At 43.6% G+C, this 12,796-nt stretch overlaps 1 protein-coding gene across 1 annotated transcript in view; it reads right to left on the bottom strand.

Moving 5' to 3' along the window:
- Positions 1-386, bottom strand: part of CPNE4 (copine 4) — a 214,328-nt gene extending 213,942 nt beyond the window's left edge. Inside the window, exon 1 of the mRNA XM_042888597.1 lies at positions 278-386. The gene's annotated coding sequence lies outside the window, so the exon portion shown is untranslated. The remainder of the gene's footprint in view (positions 1-277) is intronic.
- Positions 387-12,796: the final 12,410 nt, after the last annotated feature.

The raw sequence follows: 12,796 nt of genomic DNA, 5'->3' as shown, positions 1-12,796 counted from the left end.
TGCACGAAAAAAAAAAGAAAAAAAAGCTTTTTCTCCTCTAACAGACTTCGAGTAAAGTTCCCACTTTATTTTACTTCCCTCCGTGCTCTGACAAACGCATTCTCACAGCAACGCACCAAGTCCCGCACGCAACCGACGGAGCCTCCGCCGCGTCCCGCCGGCTGTCTGAGGGACGCGGCACCACGGAGCAGCGCTAACCGAGCAGCTCACGTGCGCGCAGCCGGCAGCCACAGAGCCCTTCCCGCCGCGCCAGCCGCCCTCGGGACGCCGCCCCTACCTGCCCGCCTCGGCTCCCTCTCAGCGGCTAGCGGCAGGACAGAAGCGCCGTCCTCCCGGCGGGGCGAGCCCCATGTGAAGAGAAGCAAGGGAGCCCGGCGGCTCCACCGCCGAGGGGAGGGGACGGAGGGAGGGGAGGAAGGAGGGAAGGGAGGAGAGAGGGAGGAGGCGGGCGGGCGCGCCGGACGCTCCCCCAGCTCGGAGCCGCCCCGACCCCGATGCCGGAGCCCACGGCAGCGCCCCCTGGGGGAAGGCAGCTCCGAGTGGAGCCGGCCCCCGGCCAGCCTCGCCCGCCCGTCCCCAGCAGCCGCCAGAGGTGGGGCTGGAGAGCGCTACGAACCCCTAGAGTCCGCGGGCTGGGGGAACGGCGGCTCCGTCGGCTGCTGAGGGGCCGCTGGGCTCCGTGCCCAGCTCTGTGGATATCCCGGTGTGGAAAGGACGCCCAAGTAAAACAGCCCTAGGGAAGCAGAGAGCTGCTCCCACAGTTAAAACACGGCACGAGGACTTGGGACACCGGGACTCGCTGTCTGACTTCGCCCACCCGTTGCAGCCACTCAACTCTGCCGAGCGGCTGTGGCGATACCAAGTGTGCGCACACGAGAATTCTGGCGGGCTTCCCAGGAATCCTCAGATGACGCAGAGAACTGGCCTGCACTTGTCAGTCAGACACGTGCCTCGGTGGCTGTGGGATGCGGCATGTTTATGCCGCGGCTCCCCAGCTGCATAATCTAATTTCCCCGCCCCATCTCACAAGGATTTGATGAAGATAAATTCAGAAGCCTCTCCTAGGCACACAGATGTGACAACGACAGAGCTGCTGTGGCGTCTGCCATGAGAGAGATACTGCTGCTGCATCCCTGTCCACCCCCAAACAGCCACAACCATACACACAGAGCACTTCAGAAAGGTAGATTTCTCCAGCAATGCTGACTTTGAAGGAAACAAAACAAAGACAAATCATTCTTAGGCTGTGACGTTAACACCAGGAGTTTGCTGAGCTGGCAAGCCCTGGGGTGCAGCTCCTGAGAGCTGAGAGGTGTGAAATTGAGAGCAGGCAATTGAACACGTTTTGCTAGCCCAGAGCAGGAATATCACCATCTGCATTAAAAAATAACAACAACTTGCAGTGGAGCTGGAACCCTCTGCCAGAAACCCTGCCTCTCTGATTAGAGATTTTAAGGTCATATTGCCAGCATAAAAAGTACACGTTAGGAGTATGCACTGTAATCCTGGTTGTTGTTTTCTTTTTTTTTCAGTGCAGATAAAGTGCAAATGAAAAGCAGCGTTTTGCTGAGTGCATTATGCAAAAAAATACTGCTCAACAGTAATTTGTTCCCAGCAGTAAAATCAAAGATCTGTTGTTGTATCTGTGCATCCACAGAAATGAACTTCACTTTCATACAACAGTGAGATTTACATAGAACTCATCTAATCATGATTTATTGCCATAATTAATAAGATTTCTCCTGTCTTTTCCACTCACCTCTTCTTTGTGACTATTTTTAGTAAAAATTAAAGCTGTGCTGTTTATTCTTTATTTAGAATACCTAATGCACATTGCCTAACATCAAAACTGACTGAACTCTCTAGAAAACTAAGGCTTTCCACAGCTTTACTCGGATCTTACAAATCTTTTAGCAGAACTACAGCAAAACCACGTCGCCCTGTGCCAGCACTGCTGGAAGATCCAATATGAAAGAGAAGGAAAGCACCAAAAACCTATTGGTGAAGCCCCTAAAGGAAACACCTGCAGATCTCCAGAGCAGATTTGTGCCATCCCAGAGGGGCTGCATGGTGCCCAGTCTCTCAGTGCTGTGTCAGACTGGGGGCTGTGACAGCACACTGCAGCTGCTCTCTGGAAGCAGGAGAGCAATGGTACATCAGAGGTTCCAGCTCAGCACTCTAGAAAAAAGAAGCCCAACAAATCCTGCGGGAATGGTTTTAGCAAGATTTTCACAAAATATATTTGTGGTCCTGGTTTAGACAGGAACTCACCACTTGGGTAGCTGAGAATGGAGAAGGGTCCAACCCTGCTCTGCTGAGTCAGGATGAACGCTGAGATTTCTGTTCCCTATCTTCTACTCCAGCACTCAAATCATACATCTCCATGGCATGGAAATGATAAGGGCCCTGAATGTCACCCTGTAGTTATGTGCCCACACAGCTACATGGCCTGCCTGTTTCCTCTGCTCACTGTCATTACCTAATAGCCCACTGGTATTACTGGAGCACCTTTTCCAGGACAGAGAGCTGCTATAAATCAGGACAGCTCTGCTACAAGTACCTGCTTCTTCCTCTGGGTGGCATCCGAATATCTTCAGTGGTCCAAAGCTGGTTCAGGATAATATTCTTGCTTGCCAACTGCGATCAGCACTGCAGTGCAAGTGCTGCTCTTGCTAAGCTCACATAAACCAGTCAATGTTTAAATAAAACACAAGATTTATAGCAGTTGGAATCATCATCACTCCATCAGCCTTAATTATGACAAAAGAAGATCTATCACATCTTGTGCCCTTGCCCTGTAGACGTTGCAGTTGTCAAAAAAAAATGGGATGCAAAAGCACAATTAAACCTCCCAGCTGTACAGCTTCACCAAAATCAAAACTTTATCACCAGGAGTAGTTTCCTACCTTTTTATATAGGTCTCAGTGAGACAGCTACAAACTGATAAACAGGAGTGAATCATCACAGTCACAGCACACAGAAGTGTAAATGCAAGCCAGGGTAACAGAGGCCACAGATGCAAAAAGCTTTCTGAAGGCCTCCACTCATAACCAGAGCAGGGCTGTTCCCTGTTTTTACACTGTTATGACTGTCATGCTTGTTTCTGGTAGCTGTATGGGCTGGCAAAGACCCCATCACACTGAGACAAGTCAGTGCAAAACCACACTAGTGCTGGTGTCTAAAGCTGAGCAGTTGATTGCCTTACTTACCTGCAGAGTGTTACACAGCCAACACTTCTTAAGACTATGAAATATGAGAGGACAAAACTCATTCTTGCTGATTTTAAAATACTTATTTGGGAGTAACTTATACTGTTCAGTTTCCCATATTAATTAGCGTAGCCCGGGCCCATAACCACAATGCAGCTGGATGAACTTAGCCCAGCAACCAGCACTTGTAAATAGGGGAAAGCAAATCTTCAAAAGCACACCAGGAAAAGAGCATCTTTTTTCCTTCTTTTCTTCCTCTCCTGCTTTAAAAGCTTTTTATCTGATATAAGTTGCAGTCAGTTGTCTTTACAAACTTTCACCTAACATTCTTCTACCAGACTTGTAACAGATTCTGCTTAGAAACTTCATTTTCCTTTCACTGTTTCTAGTAAAAATCCTGCTTTAGTTGCATTGGGAACCACATGCTTGCTCTCTACAAGCACTAGTGAAGGGAATCCTTTTGTTTTAAAACTCAGTTATGTGAGAAAAGGCTGTGGTTCAAATAGTGCTTATCACCTACTTTCCAAAAACCAGGTTCTTTGAGGTGTTTCCAGGACTAGAAGCCAGCTACACTGCCCTGAAGCTCAGCTCTAATCTATGCTCACCCAGGTATTACTCCAGTTCTGTATTTCCTCCTGTGAATTCATTTTTAATTCCACAAAAGCAAGATTTGTTCTCTTGAGATCTACAGCTATGACTCTGTGTGTACAACAGTCATCCTGAGTAGGTGGCACAGAGATGGTTTTTCTTGTCATCAACAATGTCATGCTTAGTTTTGTACGCCGTTCTTACCATATGTCATAGATAGGCTCAATAGACACACATTGGCAGCTTTGATAGCATTCAAAGAGATGGTGACCCCCAATCCAGGAAACCATTCTAAGGCTCTGATCATTTCAGCAGCAGAATTGTAACCAACGGTTCCCAAGAGCCCTTGCCAGAACACTATTGCCTTTACAGGCCTTGGAATTACTGATCATATTTGAGAAAGTTAAAACAAGAGAATGATTTAAAAGCAAAACAAAACAAACCTAAGGTTACAGCTACAGTTCTGGATCCTGGTGCTTACCCAAATTAACTAGGCAATCTCAAGATGCACGACAGCATCTGAAGCCTTACAGTGGATAACCTTGAAATTCCTTGTTATTCATCTCCTGCACAAATGTTCCAGTGACTTCTGAAAGCTGAGCTTCCCTTTAAGGTAAAGACAGCAACTGTACCCTCAATTCCCACAGCCTGCCCACGCACTGTTAAAGGACACATCTAAGGTTTTATTTCCGCTGCCAAAGGAAACCTGTGTCTTTACTGCATAGCAGTTCAAAGTCACCAGATTACATTTCTATTCATCACTCCGAACTGTCAGGGAACACTGCCAACTGTACCTTTATTACAGCAGGCCAATTCATTTGCAAGTAGCAGCGTAGGGCTTATCACTCCCAAATCCCCAATATCAAAATTGTATCATACTTGTCTCCACCAGAACTGGTTGAAAAGTTTACAACTGTATTATTTTTTCATTAGAAAAATCCCTGAAACAAAAGTATATCTATGACAGAGAATAAACAATGAGGGAAATAATTTTATGATTTGGAAACAGTCATGCAAAAGTGATTGTTTCAGTTTTCATTTTGCTCCATTTCATTTCAAATTTTACTGCCTGTTGCATTGTTGTTATCATGTGTAGCATAAAATGCAAAAAGCAAAGGAAAGCCTTCTGATATTTTTGTAAACAAATGCGTTTGCAATTGGCTTCTCTAAATACTTTTTCATTCCAACATTTTACTTCCTTTGTTGGTAAAAACAAGGCTGGGACTTCCCATGGAAACACTGGTCTCTGCTAATTATCTTTGTTGAAATGTAGTCTACATTTATTAATAAACCTGTGGGGGAAAATTCCTTTCTATTGTACAGCAAAAACCATTTTCTTCTGGATTCGCTAGGCAAATTCCACAATGAACCCTGCAGCAAAGGTGCCCTGGGCATTTGACATGCTGTCTTATCATCTCAAACAGCAATACAAGGCAGACAAAAATACTTAAAATTCTCTTGCTTTCTTAGAAACTGGTTTAATGTTTTTCTATGAACAAGCGCCACAGTATGTGGCAGTCCTAAGCAGAGCTAAGAGTTGGACTTGATGATCCTCATGGGTCTCTACCAACTTGGAATATTCTATCTTGGCTTCAATGCCTCCTCACTTCGGGTATCCCTTAGCACAGTGGTACAAAACACCCGTAAAAACATTGCTGCTGACAAGTGAATGGGGATACAGGGTAATGCAATGAAGGAGAAGGTACACACTGGCCTGAAGAAAGGCATTCTGCTGTCTAGCAAGGCTTCTTTGTCCCTGCTAAGCAATATCACCTGGTACTGCCATGCGGGCACTCAGCAGTCATGGCATCAGCTGACTGTAAGGAGTCTGAGTAGCACCCAGCAGCTCCCAGGAGATAGGAGTCATCCCAAGCTAGGGACTCACAAGCAATAACTGCCACAGAAATTGATGCCACTAACTTGGCAAGACTGTATTAACATCAGTATCACCTGCTGAGCTATCTGACATCCCTGGGAAGTGTGACAAGTGAAAGAAATGAGAATAAAGGAAGATACCTTGGTTAGTCCTCTGACCCTTGTTACTCTAAGAAAAATAACCTGTCTCTGAAATAGATGGTAAAAAAGGAATTCGAAGAAAGCGGTAAGTGTTGGCGATTGAGATACGCAGAACAGCTTTAGCTTTACCCACACATCTTGCTAAGGGATCGAGCCTTTTTGCCAGAGAAAAATTACAGAGGATTTCTTGTAGATACAGTGATAGAGATGCATTCTCATAGCAATGCAATGCTAAGTTTAGTGCCCTACTACAAGCCCTGCTAATTCCATACTCTTGAAATATTAGGAGTCCTTACATTATTAAGACAAGTAGTCAGATGAAGCTGTGCCTCAGTTGCTACAGCATCACAGTTTTGGCTCCATTTGCCCTTACTGAATCTTCAAGCCCAGCACAAGTAGCCAATGTGGCTTTTGACTGGCCAGCAGACTGGAGACGTAAGCCCTAACCAACAGGTCAGATGCTGTTGTGGTGTCTGGTAGCACTCCAAAATGGCACTGGTCAGAGTGCCACAACCATCCTGATTTTTCATGTTGTCCAAGGATGGAGGATGCAAAATTACTATGCGTAGAAAGAAGCTGTTTTTAGCCTTTTTTATGATAGATAAATTTTAAAAATATGCTTAAAACACATAAGCTAACTATTTGAAGATTATGGGAAAGAAGAAAAGAACATAGCATCTAAGCAGAGAAATTGTGCTTATAAGTGGCATTGCATTATTGAAGAAAACTTTCCTTACAGCAATGGTAGAACTGGAAGGAACTATAGCTAGTGTGATTTGTTATACCTTGGCGTTGATTTCACAAGAATATTCTAACGTATGAGAAGTCTTACAGTCAGCTCTCATTTCTTTTATCAGCCTCTTTTGTGTTTTGGCAGCTTGTAGCATATTCTGGTCTGTCCCCATTGAGCAAAGTGGAGGATGAGAAAAGGTCACAGCCTAAAACAAGCTGAGAATAATTGCTCCATCATAGTCTTTTTTTCCTCCCCTGAATGAAACATGACATTTTGCAATGAAACAAACATTGTTTAACTGCATTTGTTCATCCATGAATTAAGGAAGCGTTAAGATGGAGCTCTGTGCACCACTTTGTCCACACTGTCACCAAGATGTTCTCTGTCAATTTGCCATTCTGGCTGCTTCCTGACAGATTTTTAGCTCCTCCATTGCATGTGCGCTTCTATCACTCTGTCAAATAGCAATTGATTATGCCAGGCTCATGCTATTTTCCTTGGAACAGAAAACTCTCAAGCTTGTTCAACAATAAGTGCTTGTCCTTTCTCTCAACAATTGGCTGAGAGAGAAAAAGCATTTTTTGTTAGAAATAATGGCTTGCTTAAAATCACCCAGCTCCTTTTGTGCTGAAGCTTCACACACAGCAGGAGGCTATCTCAGTGCTTCAGCAATAAAAAGTCTCTACTGCCAGGGTCAGAGGTGGTTCTTTACGAGGTACCATGGTTCCTGGCAACACTTACAGCCCTGATATCATAGAAGATATTTAATATCCCGTGTTCCCTGTATTCTGTGGATTGTAATTTTTATTGGTTTTACGAGAATATGAATAAGGAAATACTGTAGCAAGTGGGAATTTATGAATAAATGTACACTCAAACCATTAATTATCTCATCTTCTCAATTTAAAGATGCAGTTAAGCCTGTTCCCTATAATAAAGTAGTATTCTATTAGGTAAAATCATTTTTCCAATGTCAGAACAGAAAATTGTCTTGCATATACCCCTCATGTACGAAACAGAAAAGTTGAGTTCAGTATCTTCTGATGAAAAGACTCCCAGTTGTTCTGCACAGTGTCTGATAGAAAAGGGGGACTTAAGCTGATAAATTCCAATTTGATTGTTAAGATCCTTCAATATTTCATAGCACAAAAACATTGCCCGACTTGCTCCTGCATCCTCTTATTCTAAACCTCAGCAGCAACTTCAGTAGGTCAACATTACCTCCAGTGCAACTCCTGCAGCCATGCTGTCCTGAGATTTCTCTCTTTTTTTGTTGTTCCTTTTTTTTTTTTTTTTTTTTTTTTTTAATAATGTCTGTGTAAACCTTTTTTTTGCTTTCATCTTCTTGCCCTTTGCTGTGGAATACCAATTGTGACACCCAGGGCATGAAGAGGGTACTCTGAATAGAAGAAGGGATAGCTCCATCACTGTGCGAGAAGGAAGAATATCCTGGCCTATTTTGTCTCTTATGGGCAAAGCAGAAAAGTCATCGAGGTTCCCTGCAGAGCAGCGAGGGATAAGCGTGGAGAAGAATTTAGTTTTATCAGCTGCCCTTGCAAAGCAATTTTTAAAAAGTCAGAACTAAATCCTCTAATTTCTAGCTGTGAACATTCATAGACAAGTCACAATGACATGTCTTACCACGTCTTCCAACAGTTGACCCAGAAGCACCCACAGCCTGGTTTTCATTCCTGAGTTTTGCAACAGTATTGGTACGTTCACCTGCAATGCTATCATTACACATCTGCTTTTGTCTTCACTCCACACTATTAAAAAGACTGCTGGTGACCTGAAGCAGGTAAGGGAAGACAGATTTCCAGAGAATGAGTGCCAGAACGGACAGCTTCAGGAGCTCATAGATAAATGCATTAACAGGAATTACAAAAGAACTCAACCGATGAGAAATGGGTTTTCTCTCCTCTGTTAAAATACAGATTTATTCTCCAGAGCTCAAAGTAAAAATGTCATCGTTGCAGAAGCTGGCCCGTACACAAGCTCTACTTCTGCAAGGCATAAATGAATGAGATTAACTGAAAACAAGTACTACAAGCAGCAGTAACCAGGGCTGCAGTTGAACTGGAAGCCTCTTGAAAAGAAAATTCGTAGTAATGAGGCGATCAACCATTCCTTGTCCCAGTCTAGATGATTGGAGCAGGTAGACATGAGAGGACAAACAAGTGAGATCACAAAGAAGTGATTCACTGAAAGGATTTGTTAACAATCAGTGTCAGAACCCAAAGAACATCCATAGTTTCCAGTAACTCCTCCCCAGTCCACTGCCTGTATGCTGAGCTCCCATGAACCAGATGGTCTCAGCCATCACCTGTGCTTTGAGCACAGAAGGACTTGGTATTTCATAGCCAATCCTTATTCAAGGAAATGAAAAGCTTTACATTTGGAAATACAGAGCCATGCATAGAATGTGCAACACTGCAAAATGTTTTACACTACATTTCTCACATTTGGGCAGTGAGAGCTGTAACAAGGTCAGACTAAAGATGATGCTAGATGCAACCTGAGCCACTCTGCTAGCTCTTTTCACTAGTGCTAAATCTACAACAGTGGCAAGAATAGAAGAGGCCTTCAGGGGTGGTGAAAAGGTACACTAAATGCATTTTTAACCAAAAGAACACACAAAATTTGTTCTTTGCAATTATTTTACCTAGTAACAAGCAGGATGCTACCTCATTTCCTTGTTGTTCTTTCAGCTCTCCTAGCAACAGGATAAGTGTTTAAAACAGGTAGGACTGTCATAAATTCAAGGAGCAAATAAAAGTACTCTGAGTAAAGTGAGAAGAAGGTGAACCTTACAAAGAGGATTCTTACTCTGTCAAATTACGTGTGTGCTCTGCAGAACTTAGTGGGTATCAGCTGCAACAAACCACGACTTACAACCATGCTTTTCAGGATCTAGGTGTTTAGAAGGACAGCAAATTCCAAGCAGTATCTGACACCATTAGGAAGAAATTTTACCTATGTACAGCTCATTCTATATTACTCGCCTACGTTCTGAAGCAGTGCGGCCATCCACAGAGGTGGGATGTTTAAACAAGACTGATTCAGCATGAAAGTTCTGACATGCTGCTACTTAAGGTTTTCCCTGAAGTGCTGACTTTTGTATGAACTAAAGTCAGGTAGGATAAAAGTATAAGAATAAAAGGAAAAGAAAGGAACACGGCAATCTTTCTTAGATCAGTGTGTGTGCCTGTGTTGGTTTTTTTTTTTTTTTTCAGCTTGTAATGGAGCTTCCAAGGATGAGGTTTGTGATGTTTCAATGCTTCAGTCATTTTGTGTCATAAATAAAAGTACTGAGGATTCCTTAGATTTCCTACAGGAAAGCTTGCCTTTGTACTGTGGCTAACACTGCTGAGCCAATATTTTTCTGCATAGTTGTTGAAGATGGAGGCTGAAGATAATGAGAAGGACTTCAAGGGCACTGTGATTTATACCTAAGTTTTAATGAGATGGGGTTACCTCCTGGTGTGCCTCTTTTTAAACAACTTTTTTTGCAAGTTAACAAAATATTTCTGAAAGTCTACTCTGATGCACCTGAATTGTCACCTGTGAAGATGTTCAACTGTCTGCTGAAAGGATTTTTATATAACACCTTGCTTAAATCAAAAATGTTGGCTGAAGTTCTAACTCCTGACCAAAGGGAAATGGCGCATGTGTGCTTCTGCCTGTCTGACCAGTTCTGAAGCTCCATGCAGGGAGCCTTCAAGAAATTCAGAAACTCCTTGGTTTACCCTTTTCAGGCACTGTTATTTTTCCCCAAATCTTCTCTATATGTGCCTTGCTTCTTCTAACAAGTCTTGCTTCAGGCACTTCTGGGCTTCCATTTTCCACCCCACTCCCTCTTTCTCTTTCCTGACTTCCCACCTGCTAACTCTTTTCAAGCTCTCTCCAACCCTAGGTTAGGCTTTAATTTCCTTTCCAAAATCTATTCAGAGCTATCAACGTTATCGTTAATGACATATTTTATCATTGTATTAACAATCTTTCATCATGCATCTGCTGTACTGCTAAGGTCGATGAAGAAAATAATTGCTTTCCTGTGCATGAACCGTAAATTGGCCAAACTCCAGAAACAGGTGTTCCCCAAGAAGCCTTCCTGCTAAAATACAGCTTATAGCACGCAGTAACTTGAATACTGTTGACCTTATTTACTGGGTCTTTCTTAGCCACAGTATTTACCTTCTATTACAAACCCATCAGCAATGAATCAGTGGGTTCAGCAGCTCCTGTCAAAAGATTTGCACTTGCTTTCTGGAGGGAAGCCCACTTCATCTGTTATCTACAGATTGCCCTCAAGAGTCATCGCTGGCTATAAGTCAGAGAAAGAGCCTATTATTCCCGAATGCCACACTTTACCCACGTGTCAGCTGCTGAAGGCTTTCCAGCTCCTTTGAATCCACATAATGAAAGTGCCCAGCCTCCCCAAGACTCCCCAGGCTTGTCCAGAGCTCAGGACCACATTTCACACCCCCAGGGCTCTCAGCCCCAGTGATGCATCTGATGCCTACGGGTGTCCTAATGTCCCAGCTTCTGCCTGGGATGGCAGGACAGGCCTTGCTGAGGAGGCCCTGCTCTACTGTGCTGGAGAGGTCCCTTAGGTCCTTGTCCCTTGGGTAGAAGCTGGCCCTTGCAGCTCCCTGACAGTAACCACTGTAAAATCTGTACATGTCAGATTCTGAACAAGGAAACAAGATTCAGTGCTTGTACAATTGCAAACATTCACACACTTTATTACCTCTGTTTCACAACATTCTACCTCTTCTACTTCACAACCCAGATTGCAGTCTGCCTTCATTCACCCAAGGGTTTGTCCATCAGCTGGAACATTCCCCTCTGCCCTCAAGAAAGGAAGTGCACATTCACCACTCCAGCCATCACCCCAAAATCTAGGCCATGCTCCTGGCTGACCACCTCCATCCTGGTGCCATGGACTCTCCACACTCCAGAGTCTGACAACCAAGCACCATGAGCCACTTACAAGGGAGAGCCCAGACACTGCTCGTGACAGCATGAAACCAGAAAGTAGCATGTTCCTACCTTGGCTGGAAGTTTCCTCTCCTGGCCATCTATCTCCTGCTTTCTTCTCTGTCGCTCTTTCTGAGAGGGCAGTGCTGCAGGCAGTGCAACCTCCACTGAGCCACCTATCAGTCATATTCCCAGCCTATTTTTGAGCTTCTTTCCTGCCCCATGCATACTGCTCTGCTAATGTCATCGAAGTCTGGGGAAGAAAAAAAATGCTCACCAACCTGTATTTAAGATATAGGAGAGATGATTCCTGCAACATAAAGACCCAGGCTTCCATGGCCTTATCCTCAGGGACACATACATGAATTTTTCCCTCTAGAAATATAATTTGTGCTTGTAACTTGTTTAGTACATTTCTATCTAAAAGGGCATTCAGGCATACACAATGCCTGTCAGGTCAAAAAAATTTCCCAATCCTAAATTTTAATGGTTGAAACAATAGTTCTCCTTCTGACCTGTGGCACCATCAACCAAGACTGCCTGATAACTGCTCTCTACAAGGATTAATACAGAGTTTCTTCCCTATCTAAAGAAATTTCATATCCTCGCTGTCCATCCTTACTGTAACTGGGGGCTCAGTTGGGGATAACTTTGAATTTTCTCCTGATCCCCCTTCAACCTTCACCTAAAAATCACTATTTTCTCTGCCTGGCTCAGCACTCCTCTAAAACCTACCTGTGTTTACAGCTGTGCTTGCTGATTTAGTTCCATTTCCAGTGATCCCTATTCATACATCTAGCACAATAGTCTCTTTCTAAACACAGTCTTGGTAGTTGTCCCCATGTATTCCCTCATGGTCTTCCTCTTGGAGATTATTTTCTCAGTTACTTCCTCTCCCCACCTCTCATGCCTCCACTAATAATTTTCTTTCCCATTCTTTTTATTTCTCCTCTTTCACTGGTTTAGTTTCCTGTCTATTATTATATACCCTCCAAGCACTCTCCAATAATTTATTCAGGGACTGAGAGCCTCATACATCCATTTTCTGAAATTTGCACTTAATATCCAAGTTTGACTGCCCTACAAAAATATATGCTAAGTGCATTGCATCCCATTCCTTTTTGGGATCCAAATCAGTGTATTTACTGGTGGTGGTAATTAACCTATCAAAAAAGGCTGATGGGGTCCCATCCTTTCACTACACCACTTGGTATAATTTAGGGAAATTATTTGCTTTAGGAATAACAAGTCTCATTCCAAATAAAATCAA

Source organism: Lagopus leucura, unplaced genomic scaffold (genome assembly GCF_019238085.1).
Source record: "Lagopus leucura isolate 7727_CA_CO unplaced genomic scaffold, USGS_WTPT01 Super-Scaffold_100157, whole genome shotgun sequence".
NCBI classification, from domain to species: Eukaryota; Metazoa; Chordata; class Aves; order Galliformes; family Phasianidae; genus Lagopus; species Lagopus leucura.
Note: the sequence above shows the minus strand (reverse complement) of the source record. Positions and strands in the feature narration are given on the sequence as shown.